This window comes from Abramis brama (assembly GCF_963993115.1).
Source record: "Abramis brama genome assembly, chromosome: 5".
Taxonomy (NCBI): domain Eukaryota; kingdom Metazoa; phylum Chordata; class Actinopteri; order Cypriniformes; family Leuciscidae; genus Abramis; species Abramis brama.
Window position 1 is genome coordinate 21,383,910 of NC_139967.1, and position 12,205 is coordinate 21,396,114.

Here is a 12,205-nt window from a genome sequence, read left to right on the forward strand (position 1 = left end):
CTTTTTTATTCTTTAGATTTTTGGCTGAAATTTAAAAATAAAAAGAGAAGTTCATCAGACTTCTGCTTCAAAACAATTGCTTCTCTCTTTCTTATGCAATTCTACACACTTTGTTGATTACTGAGTTTGGGTTTTTGACCATTTCTATTCCCTACAAATTTTAATTTATTTCCCAATAAGATGACAAGAGTCACATTACTATGACAAGTTTAAAATTTAATATGAAACCAGCCGTTACAATTCCTATTCACCTTAATGGCACTTGTCTATAAAAGTATGCAATCTGAAATCTCCTTATTTATCCTAAGCTGTGATGTCACAGGCTGCAGACAGGGAAAATATACAGGAATGTCATGCTTTTTAGAGCCCTACGAAACAGCCACTGGTAAAACATCTACTATTAGAGATGTTGCTTGCCAAAAAAAAAAAAAAAAAAAGTAGTAGCCATTTGAACCGAATTCAACAGACACAAATGATGGAGTCTATATTCTGCATCAAAGGCCACTCTTAAACATATGGAGGACATTTGCTGGCTAAGAAAAATCCAGAATGTTCTAAACACACAACTGTGCCTCATAAGTCATGCTTATATCACAACCACAGTGATCCATCCAGTTCAATCCCATGACAGAGGAATTTTGAAAAACCAGTCCAGATGCAAAGCGAAACCAAACGTGTCTGTGAGATAAAAGCTTCGGCCAAAGGCTGCAGGTTTGAAACCTGTAAAGATGATATCATGAAGTTTCATTATTGTGTTTTGTCTTCTAACAAATACTGACAGTCAATCCTAAACCGGAATGCCTCTTAGAAAGATTTCATTATACTGTTTGTTTCAAAGTTCAATTCAAGACTGACACAAATTAAAAACATGGAGTCTGAACCAAGGCTCTATTCCAATTTTAGAGAAAGTCCAGTCCAGGGTTTAGTGCATCCTCATAAGGGCCCAGACTAACTTCTCCAGACAAGGTTCTCATCAGCCAATGAGGAGCCAGTGTTGACGGTGTGGGTCAAGCAGCTGGAATACAGCAGAACAGATGGACACAAAGACACACATGCACAGACATTTACAAATGATTTACTATTAGAGTTTGACTATAAAAATGTAAAAACACACACGTTCTTGAAAGAATACATACAGCGTGACATAACAGTAAGTATGTTTTAATTAAAGGGAACATTTAACCAAAACTGAAAATTCTGTCATCATTAATTCACACTCATGTGGTTCAAAACCTGTATGACTTTCTTCTGTGGAACACAAAAGAAGGTATTTTGAAGAATATCTCAAATATTTTTTGTCTGTTCAGGGGAGGTCAGAGTGATCCAAGACAAAAAACCCCAAAAAACAACAACATTTCTTCAAAATACCTTCTTTTGTATTCCATAGAAGAAAGAAATAAAGACATTAGGGCGAATAAATTATGACACCATTTTCATTTTCTGGGTGAACGACATCTCTAGGGAAAGACAATATCAGGGTCTCAATATCTGTGAACACAATGCAGCACACGTCACACAACCTGTTGGTGCGTCGGTGTGAGTAACCGGTCTCTTTCAGGGAAGCTGGATACACAAACTTCAACTCTCCATTCAATTTGCCAATTGTTATCCGTTCAACCTTCCTGCTTTCAAACGATTCCCTGCCCAACCCCCTTCTGTTTGACTGCTGTGACTCCCCAGGTGACAATAAGACCAGTGCCATAAAACAGTCAATCAGAGAATCACACTAAAATACTTCAATTCAGCCCTTGTAAAGCCCAAGCATCAGGATTACGGCCGGATATTCCCCCATGTGTCCCTGTAGACTTATTGAAAATATGTAACACACTCATAACAACACACATTGGTCCACTGTTCTTTGTCTGAACAGTGAACACAAGCTGTTTGCTTGGGGTTACACTTGGGGGCAAACTCAGAATCGAGGTCATTTCCTGTTCTCATGACTTTGGACACTTGGAAATTCGTTCACTGTGTGCACAAATGTGAATGTCAGAGAAAAGGGATGGACAGTGGAGAACTTTCTAAAGGATTGTATCTCTTGCATGCTCAATCTTGCCCTTCCAGATGCCATAATAGGAACACACACAAACACACACACACACACACACGCACACACGCACGCACGCACGCACACACACACACACACACACACACACAATGAACTGTCTTAAAGGGGTAGTTCAGCCAAAAAGGGAAATTATGTCATTATTAACAATTATAATTTTATTATTGGGATACAAATGCATTTTTTTCAGGCAGCTTTTTCATACCAAAAATTAGTTTTTTTTTTTTTTTTTTTTTATAAATTACTACTTTTCAGCAAGGATACATTAAATTGATCAAAAGTGACTGTAAAGATGTTTATAATGTTACAAAAGAGTTCTATTTCAAATAAATACTGTTCTTTTGAACTTTCTATTCGTCATAGAATCCTGAAAATATGTAGTATGGTTTCCACAAAAATATTGAGCAGCCACAACTGTTTTCAACATTGGTAATAATAAGAAATCTTTCTTGAGCATCAAATCAGCATATAATGATTTCTGAAGGATGATGTGAGACTGCAGTAATGGATATTGAAAATTCAGCTTTGCCATCACAGGAAAAAATACCTTTTCAAATATTCAAAATAGAAAACATTTTAAACTGTACTATGTACTAAAATGTCACTGTATTATGGTTTTTACTCTATTTTTGATCAAACAAAAGCAGCCTTGGTGTGCATAAGAGACTTCCTTCATAAATATAAAAAAAAACATTTGAAAGATAGTGTAAGTTGAAAAATGTAAGTAATTTTTTAACTGATATTCTTGAGCTGAAAACAGATGTGGCCAGATCATTGAGTTGAAACTGAGATCCAAAAAGAGTTGTTTCAAATCAAACTGAACAATATTATTTACAAACCAGAATGAGTTGTTCATGAATCGGAGAGGTTTTGGAGCGGAAGATTATCACTGAATAATGACTAAAATATATAATACATCAGCCTGAGTAAATAATGACATACTTTATTTTGGGGTGAATTATTCCTTTAAGAAAGAGAAGCAGACAAAAAAGTCCTTTATTATCATTCAGTGTGTACTGTATGTGTGTTTGAGGGAGGGGATTTTGTTCAGAAAAGAAAGCATTAAGTTTTAGGCTGGTCTGACCGGTGTCTTACTATCTGACATTGTATGTGAAGAGTATCAAAAGATCTACTTCACCCAAGAAAAAGAAAATACAAGCAGAATGAGAGCAGACAGAGAGCACTTTTTCTGTGCTGTAAAAGATGTGTCATTTATCTTTCTATTGACAGTCTGTTTCACACACACACACACACACACAAACACACACACACACACACTCTCTCTCTCTCTCTCTCTCTCTCTCTCTCTATCTCTAACAAAAGCTGCAAAAGGAACAAAAGGCCATAATATCACTAAAAGATCCAAAGTAGGACATTTTGGGATAAAGCAGACAAAAGAACAGATAAAAACTTAAGAGAAACCATTTCAAGTTAGCCTAGACACACCCTAGCGGCAGCAAAATGTATTTTGCAGCCAGGGTAGTCTAGCAACTCTCCGTTGACTTTCGGAGCTGTAAAAACCTAAATTGGGTCAGGCCAATCACATCGCGTATAGAGTAGGCGGGGCAGGCTTAACATAATGACGACAGAGTTGCGACGGTTCCCTACTACTTGAAAACAAAGAAGAGTTGCTGCTTCTGGCGAACAGTCTTTCAAATCGTCTTTGGCCGCGACTCTGGAGGACTTGGAGTTAAGTTTTTCTTTGAGAAAAGAGCAAAGAACAGCACTTAAGTCATTCTTAAAAAAGAAAGATGTGTTCGTAGTTTTGCAGGTGTGGTGAAGTATCCGATCACTCTGAAGTGATGGGTCCGGGCTGAGGACCCAAGCAATCCAATTGGTTCAAAGCACGTTTTATGGGTAATCGCTTTAGTGCCTGGTTACAAATCATACAAAATCACTTTATTATAGAAGACGTTTGTACTACGTTATAACGAGTCATTAATGTATTTAATGTATTTTAAATTATACGTTTCATATACTAGTATTTAACCGAAGCTATAGATTGTGAAATTAAACATTTCTCGTTGTTAGTGTGTTTTTAGTTAGCTTAGATAGTAGCATAGCATACAGCTAACGTTATCCGATGATCGTGCTATGAGCTTTACCTGATCTTATACTGCACTGATACTGCCTTACCGTATCGCGAGAACAGATTTAGATCAGGCATACTACTGGCATACTAATTGGGTCCCCATCACTTCAGAGTGACCAGATACTTCACCACACCGGCCAGATTCAAAAGCTGAATCTATCAACTAACTTTAGCTCCGCTGTTGGGAAAACGCTCTGGTTGGTTGAAGCGCTGTCCTATTGTGTGCAGAGGGAATTTGAAAGACAGCCGTTTATCCCGCCCCTCAGATTGAACCGTGTCTATGGTGAGTTTGGTACAATAATACTACGCATGTTCTAAAGAGAGAAACCCGTAATTTAGAGCGTAAATGGAAACAAACTAATTTAGAGGTCTTTAGAATCGCGTGGAAAGACAGTATGTCACGTTATAAAAAGGCCCTAAAAGCGGCCAGGGCTGAGCATCTCCGCAAACTAATAGAAAACAACCAAAACAATCCTAGGTTTTTATTTAACACCGTGGCTAGACTAACAAATAAACAGACGTCACCCGAACAAAATATCCCGTTACAGTTTAGTAGTAATGATTTCATGAACTTCTTCACTGAGAAAATAGAAAACATCAGAACCACAATTGTAAACGTTCAATCCTCAATCGCACCTTATAATTCAGCCTCAATTTTCCCCCCGCAAGAACAATTACAGTGCTTTACAACTATAGAACAAAAAGAGTTAAATAAACTTATCACTTCATCTAAAACAACAACATGTTTATTAGATCCTATACCAACTAAACTACTGAAGGAAGTGTTACCTGTAGTGGAAGAGCCTCTCCTCAATATTATTAACTCATCTTTATCTTTAGGTCATGTTCCAAGAACATTTAAACTGGCAGTGATAAAACCTCTCATTAAGAAACCACAATTAGACCCGCATAATCTAGCAAATTATAGACCCATTTCAAATCTACCTTTTATGTCTAAAATACTAGAAAAAGTTGTGTCCACTCAACTGGGCTCTTTCTTGCAAGAAAATGATATCTATGAAAAGTTTCAGTCAGGATTCAGGCCGCATCATAGCACTGAAACTGCGCTCGTTAAAATCACAAATGATTTACTCTTAGCTTCTGACCAAGGCTGCATCTCAATACTAGTTTTACTTGATCTAAGTGCTGCGTTCGATACTATAGATCACACAATACTCTTAGATCGACTACAAAATTATACTGGTGTTCAAGGACAAGCATTAAGCTGGTTTAGATCATACTTATCAGACCGCTACCATTTTGTCTATTTAAATGGAGAAAAATCGATCATAATTCCAGTAAATTATGGAGTGCCGCAGGGATCTGTGTTGGGCCCTCTGTTATTCTCAATATATATGCTGCCACTTGGAAATATTATAAGGAAACATGGAATTAGTTTCCATTGTTATGCTGATGACACTCAAATATATATTTCATCACGGCCGGATGAAAACGCTAAATTATCCAAATTGACAGAGTGTGTTAAAGATATAAAAGATTGGATGACGCGTAATTTTCTATTATTAAATCCAGACAAGACAGAGGTAATACTTATCGGTTCAAAAAACCGCCCACAGAACCTCTCACAATACAACTTTGACATCGTAGGATGTCCTGTTACTTTATCCTCTACAGTAAAAGACCTGGGTGTTATACTCGATTGTAACCTGTCTTTTGAAAATCATATTTCGTATGTTACAAAAACAGCCTTTTTCCACCTTAGAAACATTGCTAAGCTACGTAATATGCTATCAGTTTCTGATGCAGAAAAGTTAGTTCATGCATTCATGACCTCGAGACTAGATTACTGTAATGCTTTATTAGCCGGTTGTCCTGCATCCTCAATAAACAAGCTACAGTTAGTCCAAAATGCAGCCGCTAGAGTTCTTACTAGATCAAGAAAATATGATCATATAACACCGATTTTATCATCACTACATTGGCTACCTATAAAGTTCCGTATTAATTACAAGGTATTGCTACTGACTTATAAAGCCCTAAACGGCTTAGCTCCAGTCTATTTAGCGGATCTTCTATCACCCTATAATCCATCGCGCTCTTTAAGATCAATAAATTCAAGGCTTTTGGTCATACCTAGGATATCCAGATCAACCAAAGGAGGGAGAGCATTTTCACATTTGGCTCCAAAACTCTGGAATAGCCTTCCTGATACTGTTCGTTGCTCGGACTCACTCTCCCAGTTTAAAACTAGATTAAAGACGCATCTTTTCAGCCAGGCATTCATATAATATTGTTAATCTCACAGTTTCAAACTACAATCCGGCCTCTAGTTCATAAATGCCAGAGGAGAACTGGCCCCGACTGAGCCTGGGTTCTCCCAAGGTTTTTTTTTTTTCTCCATTAGGTCACCTGATGGAGTTTTAGGACACCATTAGGCCGCTTGATGGAGTTTTTTTCGGTTCCTTGCCACTGTTGCCTTTGGCTTGCTCAGTTGGGGATATTTTGGGGATATTTAATTTTATTCTATCAATCAATAAATTCCACTAGAAACAAACTTTGTTGTATTATTTTATTTTAATACTGTGAAGCTGCTTTGATACAATCTGTATTGTGAAAAGCGCTATACAAATATACTTGATTTGATTTGATTTGATTTGAGTTGCTAGCCTGACGTCGTCATAGTCAGATTCTAGTCAGAATGTGAGTCTGAGACTGCTCCATTAAGCTGTGATTATGAGGCGTGTTTCAACCGAACCAGGAAGGAAAATGCCTCTGCACAGACCTACAACCAGTCAGAGCAACGGAGTAAGTGACGTATGTTCTTCATTCATGTTTCCGATCGACAAATGCCTCGATCGCGGTTCTCTGTTCCTCTTTTAAAATTAATGCGCTGTCGATATCTTCTATAACAGACGCGATGGCGGAATCTACACATGATGTTTCGTAAAAAAAGTTCGGGAGGAGCACGTTCAAATAATCAATCCAATCAACTTGTCATCAAACAATTACCAGGTCTACCCTATCATCAGCATGAGAGGAGGCATATATTTATTCACTCTTTCAACTCACCTAACATTCCTTGACAGTTTTCAGCATCCCTCCACTCACTCTCGGCTTGTTCTTCCACAGCCAGGAATACGGGGGGAGTAGGCTACTTTGGGTTCGGGCCGAATACCGAGCCCGCCCTCTCCTCGAACAGCACGCCAAATATGCATTTGTTCTATCTGACTTATTTGTAAGTGTGAACTCGTGAAATCTAAATTCTCCAGAGACAGTCATCTTTTCTTTTACTGTCTATGCATCTTTGTAAACGAATTAAACCCAAGCGCTCTTTGATGACGGGATGATTACGTTACCGTTGCTCATCTGTCCGTCATCGATTAAAGCCCGCCCTGGCAATTTGATTGGCTCGGCCTTCTGGGAGCCGAGCATAATTACTCCTCAACGGATCGAGTCCAGACCGAACTTCCCGACCAAAAAATGTTGTGGGCGGGGTTCGGGCTGGCACCCAGGCTAGTGAGTTGCCAGACCAAACATCTTGATGTAGGTCTGGCTTGCCAGGCTAATTTCAAGTGCTATAATAGCTCAATGTTATTTTAAACAATTGTTGTTCAATGTTCAAATTCACTAAGTAAGTGTTGAACAAAAACACACAAACAACAACACACCAACAAAAAATCCTGTTCACTTTGATTATCTATATTAGAGGGATAGTTCACAAAAAAACTAAATACTGAAAAATTTGATATTTTGAAGAATGTGGGCAACCAATCAGTTTTGGTGATCATTGACTTCCATTGTATGGACAAAACACATTTAGACATTTCTCACAAAATCCTCTTTTGTTTGGGAAGTTATACAGGTTTGGAAAGATCAAGGGTCAGTATATGATGACAATTTCCATTTTTGTTTGAACTAACCCAATAACTTGTTGCTTTAAAGGTAGAACTTGAACAGGTATATGGGATTTTTGGTCATTTCTTTATAGGTAGTCAGCAGATGACTTTGAGTAGCCATGTAATATGAGAGATAATGTACAGCCAAAAAGTGAGTTTTATTTTAAATTAATGGCCAGTTGACCATACATACCCTTACATACCCTTACATACAGTATAAGTGCAGATATGACTCTCAAGAAACCAACAATCTGTTGAGAAATCACAATTGCACACACAAAAACAGTAAAAAGTGTGGAACAGAAACAAAAAGATTTGTGGGATAGAGAAACGAGCTGGTTGAGAACACATTAAAGAAGCAAAATGAGAAGAGAAGAAGTTCAAAGAGAGAAACAATGGGGCAATGACAGGGTGAAAGGTTGAAAGAGTGGGAATTGCTATAAGAGCATTCCTCTTCTCACCCCACTCTATAATGAAAAACAGCACACACTGTACTGACAACTTCAAGAGCTGAAGAGCCTAAAACTGCAAATAGCCTAAAACTGTGTGATCCCACACACCGTGTTATTTAACCGCCACAGAGGAAAGAACAAAGGTAGAAAATGGGTGGAGGAGAAGTATGGATAACATATAACTCATGTGCTCTTCAAAGAGCGTGAAAGAAAGGGAACCGGGAAAATGAGGTGAGACAAGATAGATACATGCGTCTACTTACACTGACTCCTAATGGCTTCCTGCATGTGCTGCGGTGTTTGGCCGCACTCCACACAGGAAGGCAAGTCAACTTCACTGGTTAAGTTGTTAAGTGGCTAAGCCTGGTAGGTAAACCAGCATTCAAAAATACAATGCTATAGTGAGCAGCAATGCTGGTTGTTTCAACAGCAACTCACAACTACCTCTATTCCTCAAAAATACCTGCTGACATTATTCGATTTATTAGCATTTAAAATAGTGAAGACGTCCTCACAAGTTGGTTTTTGAAATGTTTTACTATATTTGTTTTTATAATTTTGTATTATTATTATTACATCATTGGAGATGACTTTGGCAGATTCTCCACTGTGCACACAGCGCCATCTTATGGAGACAAAAAAAGTGTGCTTGATTAAGCCAAAGAACACACAAATCAAATATATATATATATAATTAATACTTTTATTCAGCAAGAACACATTCAATTGATTAACATTTATCAAGTTACAAAAGATTTCTATTTCAAATAAATGTTGCACTTTTCAGCTTTGTTCATCAAAGAATACTGCAAAAATGTATCATGGTTTTCACAAACATATTAAGTAGCATAATTGTTTTCAACATTGATAATACGAAGAAATGTTCCTTGAGCATCAAATCAGCATATTAGAATGATTTCTGGAGAAATGATTACTAAAAATTCTGCTTTGCCATCACAGGAATAAATTACATTTGTAATATATTAAATTAGAAATAAGCCATTTTTGATGGTAGTGAACCATCAATGAATGGTAGTGTAAAATACATTAGAGAAAACTCAAAGAGTTGTTCTCAAGTCCATTTCTCAAAAAAGAGATGCATTAACAGCTGAAATGAACAGGTAAAATGCTTTTCAAGTACAAATTTACTTGAGATACAAGCACCAATCTACACGTTTTCTTTCACCACTACAGAGCACCATGAAAATGTGTGAATCTGACTGTGAGTGTGCCATTGGCTGGTTAGTGTGGATTCAGGAGGAGTCACTGCCGTTAAGAAGAATTGGAATGTTTATGGATTGCTTTCTCCAGGTATTATTGACTGGTCTTTACACATGGAGCAAAACACTGAGGTCTGTTGTATAGTGTCTTCTCCTCCTAAGTTTCGTAGATACACTGTAAAAAAAAAACAATTGGTGGTTTAACTTAAAGTAAGTAACCTGGATGCCTTACAATTTTATGTTTGTTGAAATTGATTTAATCAACATAAACTCTATATATTATGTTATCTGAACAACATAAAATATCTAAGTTGATTTGACAAAAGAAAAAATGTGATAAATCATGTAAATATTTTTTTTTACAGTGTACAGCTGCCACTAGCACTATACAGTAAACTCACACTGATGTTTAAAAATCTAGAAATCAAAGGAGGCAGAATTGAACTCAAACCAATCAATCGAACCAAATGTGAAAACTTGCAGCAGTTCAAGTGCTCTCTTAAGAGTCAAAGAAAATGTGTATGTTTGATCTGTATCCAGGGCCTAAACTTAACACTCGCCAAGCGCCAAATGCGAGAAAAAACCTGTGTTGGCGAGTACATGAAACGGTGTCACTCCCCAGTTGGCCGGTAACATTTTTGTGAATTCTAACAATGTACGAACGTGAACAAATGTGAACAATGCTCGGGACAGTTGACGGGCCAGCATTGCATAGTCACGAATGTTTAAGCTTTGACAAGAAGACGTGAAAGGGAGCTCATTTCGTTACTCGCGCGCTGTGGAAAGTTTTGTGCGCGCAAACATCCGAATCGCGTGCTGTTCACTAAACTAAGGTCTCTTTGACGTCTTCTTGCACTCGAGAGGACAAATTCACACAAAATGATGACAAAAAAATAGTGAGTATACTAGTAAACATAGTCATTATGTCTTAAGTAAACTTAGTTGAGAAAGTAAACAAATGTGTAACAGTATATTAGATCGTGCATTCGCTCATAAAGTGACAGCAGCCTAATATTCCTGCTGTTGTCTGTGTTTTTAATGTTAATCAAATACAGGACAAAGAAGAAAATCACTCACTGATCTTGCCTGAATAACTTTTGTAACTTTAATAAGGATTAATTAATTAGGATGTTTAATTTATACATTGAAGACTATGCAGTGTTATTTTATATTTGCTTACTTTATTACATACTGTTATACCTACCTGAAAAACCTGAAAAGCACTGTTAATTTAATTTGTAATTTTGTATTTATTTGTGGTTTTGCATGTAATTTGATTATTTTTTCTTATTACTGACTTTTTGCTGACTTTACTGACTATTTGTCTTTAATAATGTTTTAATTTTATATTTATATTAGGCTAGTAGCTTTAGCTGTGGTATCGAAATTGTAATATAGAATTGAGAATTTTCACTGGTAAGTTAGTTTTAGGCCCTGTCTGTATATGATGATCTAGTAAACAGGTGTTCCTAACTCACTCTTGACTGCCTGTCTGTTATAATCAGATATAGTGAATAATATAGTGAATAATTTATCAGTGTAAAAATCATCTTCATCTTCATCTCTGCTCTTGACCTTTATATAATGCTCAAATCCACCCTTCCTTTCCTTCCTTTCTCAGGCTTTTATTTTTAGACCTGTGCTATTAATCAGTTCTCACTTATACCAGTTCCTCCGGCATCATATGATGCTGTATATCTGTCACAAAGAAAGTCCAAACTTGTCCCATGATCAGCACAAAAAAAAATTAAAAATTGTAATGGTTCACCACTGGGGGCGATGATCTCTGTCAACCCATGAATCAAGTGTCTGTGAGTTTTACCACTAGGGGCCACCGCGGAGACGGGTGTCGGATTGTTTCGCAAGTGGACTCAGAATATGAACGTAACACACACAGTTTCATGCTAAGCGTTTCCCAGTGAATTACTGGCATAAAGCTGGCTTGACATTGGAGGTTCGATATTTGCACATTTAGGGACCGTGTCTAAAGTTACATACGACATGGGTATACAGGTTTCTAACTTCAATAGCATTTGAAGAGAATTGCAGTGGATTGCAAAAGTGCACTTGTGCCCTGCGCTTTAGACCATGCACTTAGATCATTAAAATAGAGTTTGTGTGAGTACCATTGTTATCTAGCACTGCCTTAATCCTCCTGGCCATGGATTTCACCAGAGCTGCACAGGTTGTTGCTGGGACCCTCTTCCACTCCACCATAATGACATCACGGAGATGCTGGATGTTAGACACATGGCGCTTCTCCACCTTCCGCTTTAGGATGCCCCACAGGTGCTCAATAGGGTTCAAGTCTGGTTCAAGTCAAGTCTTTCAGCAAACTGTTTGCGGGCTTTCTTGTGAGCCAGCTTCAGAAGAGGCTTCCTTCTGGGACGACGGCCATGCAAACCGACTTGTTGCAGTGTGTGGCGTATGGTCTGAGCACTGACAAGCTGAGCTTCCGCTTCTGCAACCTCTACAGCAATGCTGGCAGCACTCATGCGTCTGTTTTTTGTAGCCAGCTT

At 37.7% G+C, this 12,205-nt stretch overlaps 1 protein-coding gene across 3 annotated transcripts in view; it reads right to left on the reverse strand.

Annotated features, from left to right (window-relative positions):
• dab2ipb (DAB2 interacting protein b) overlaps positions 1-12,205 on the reverse strand; it is a 142,606-nt gene that overhangs the window by 80,734 nt on the left and 49,667 nt on the right. The gene's annotated exons all lie outside the window — the stretch shown is intronic.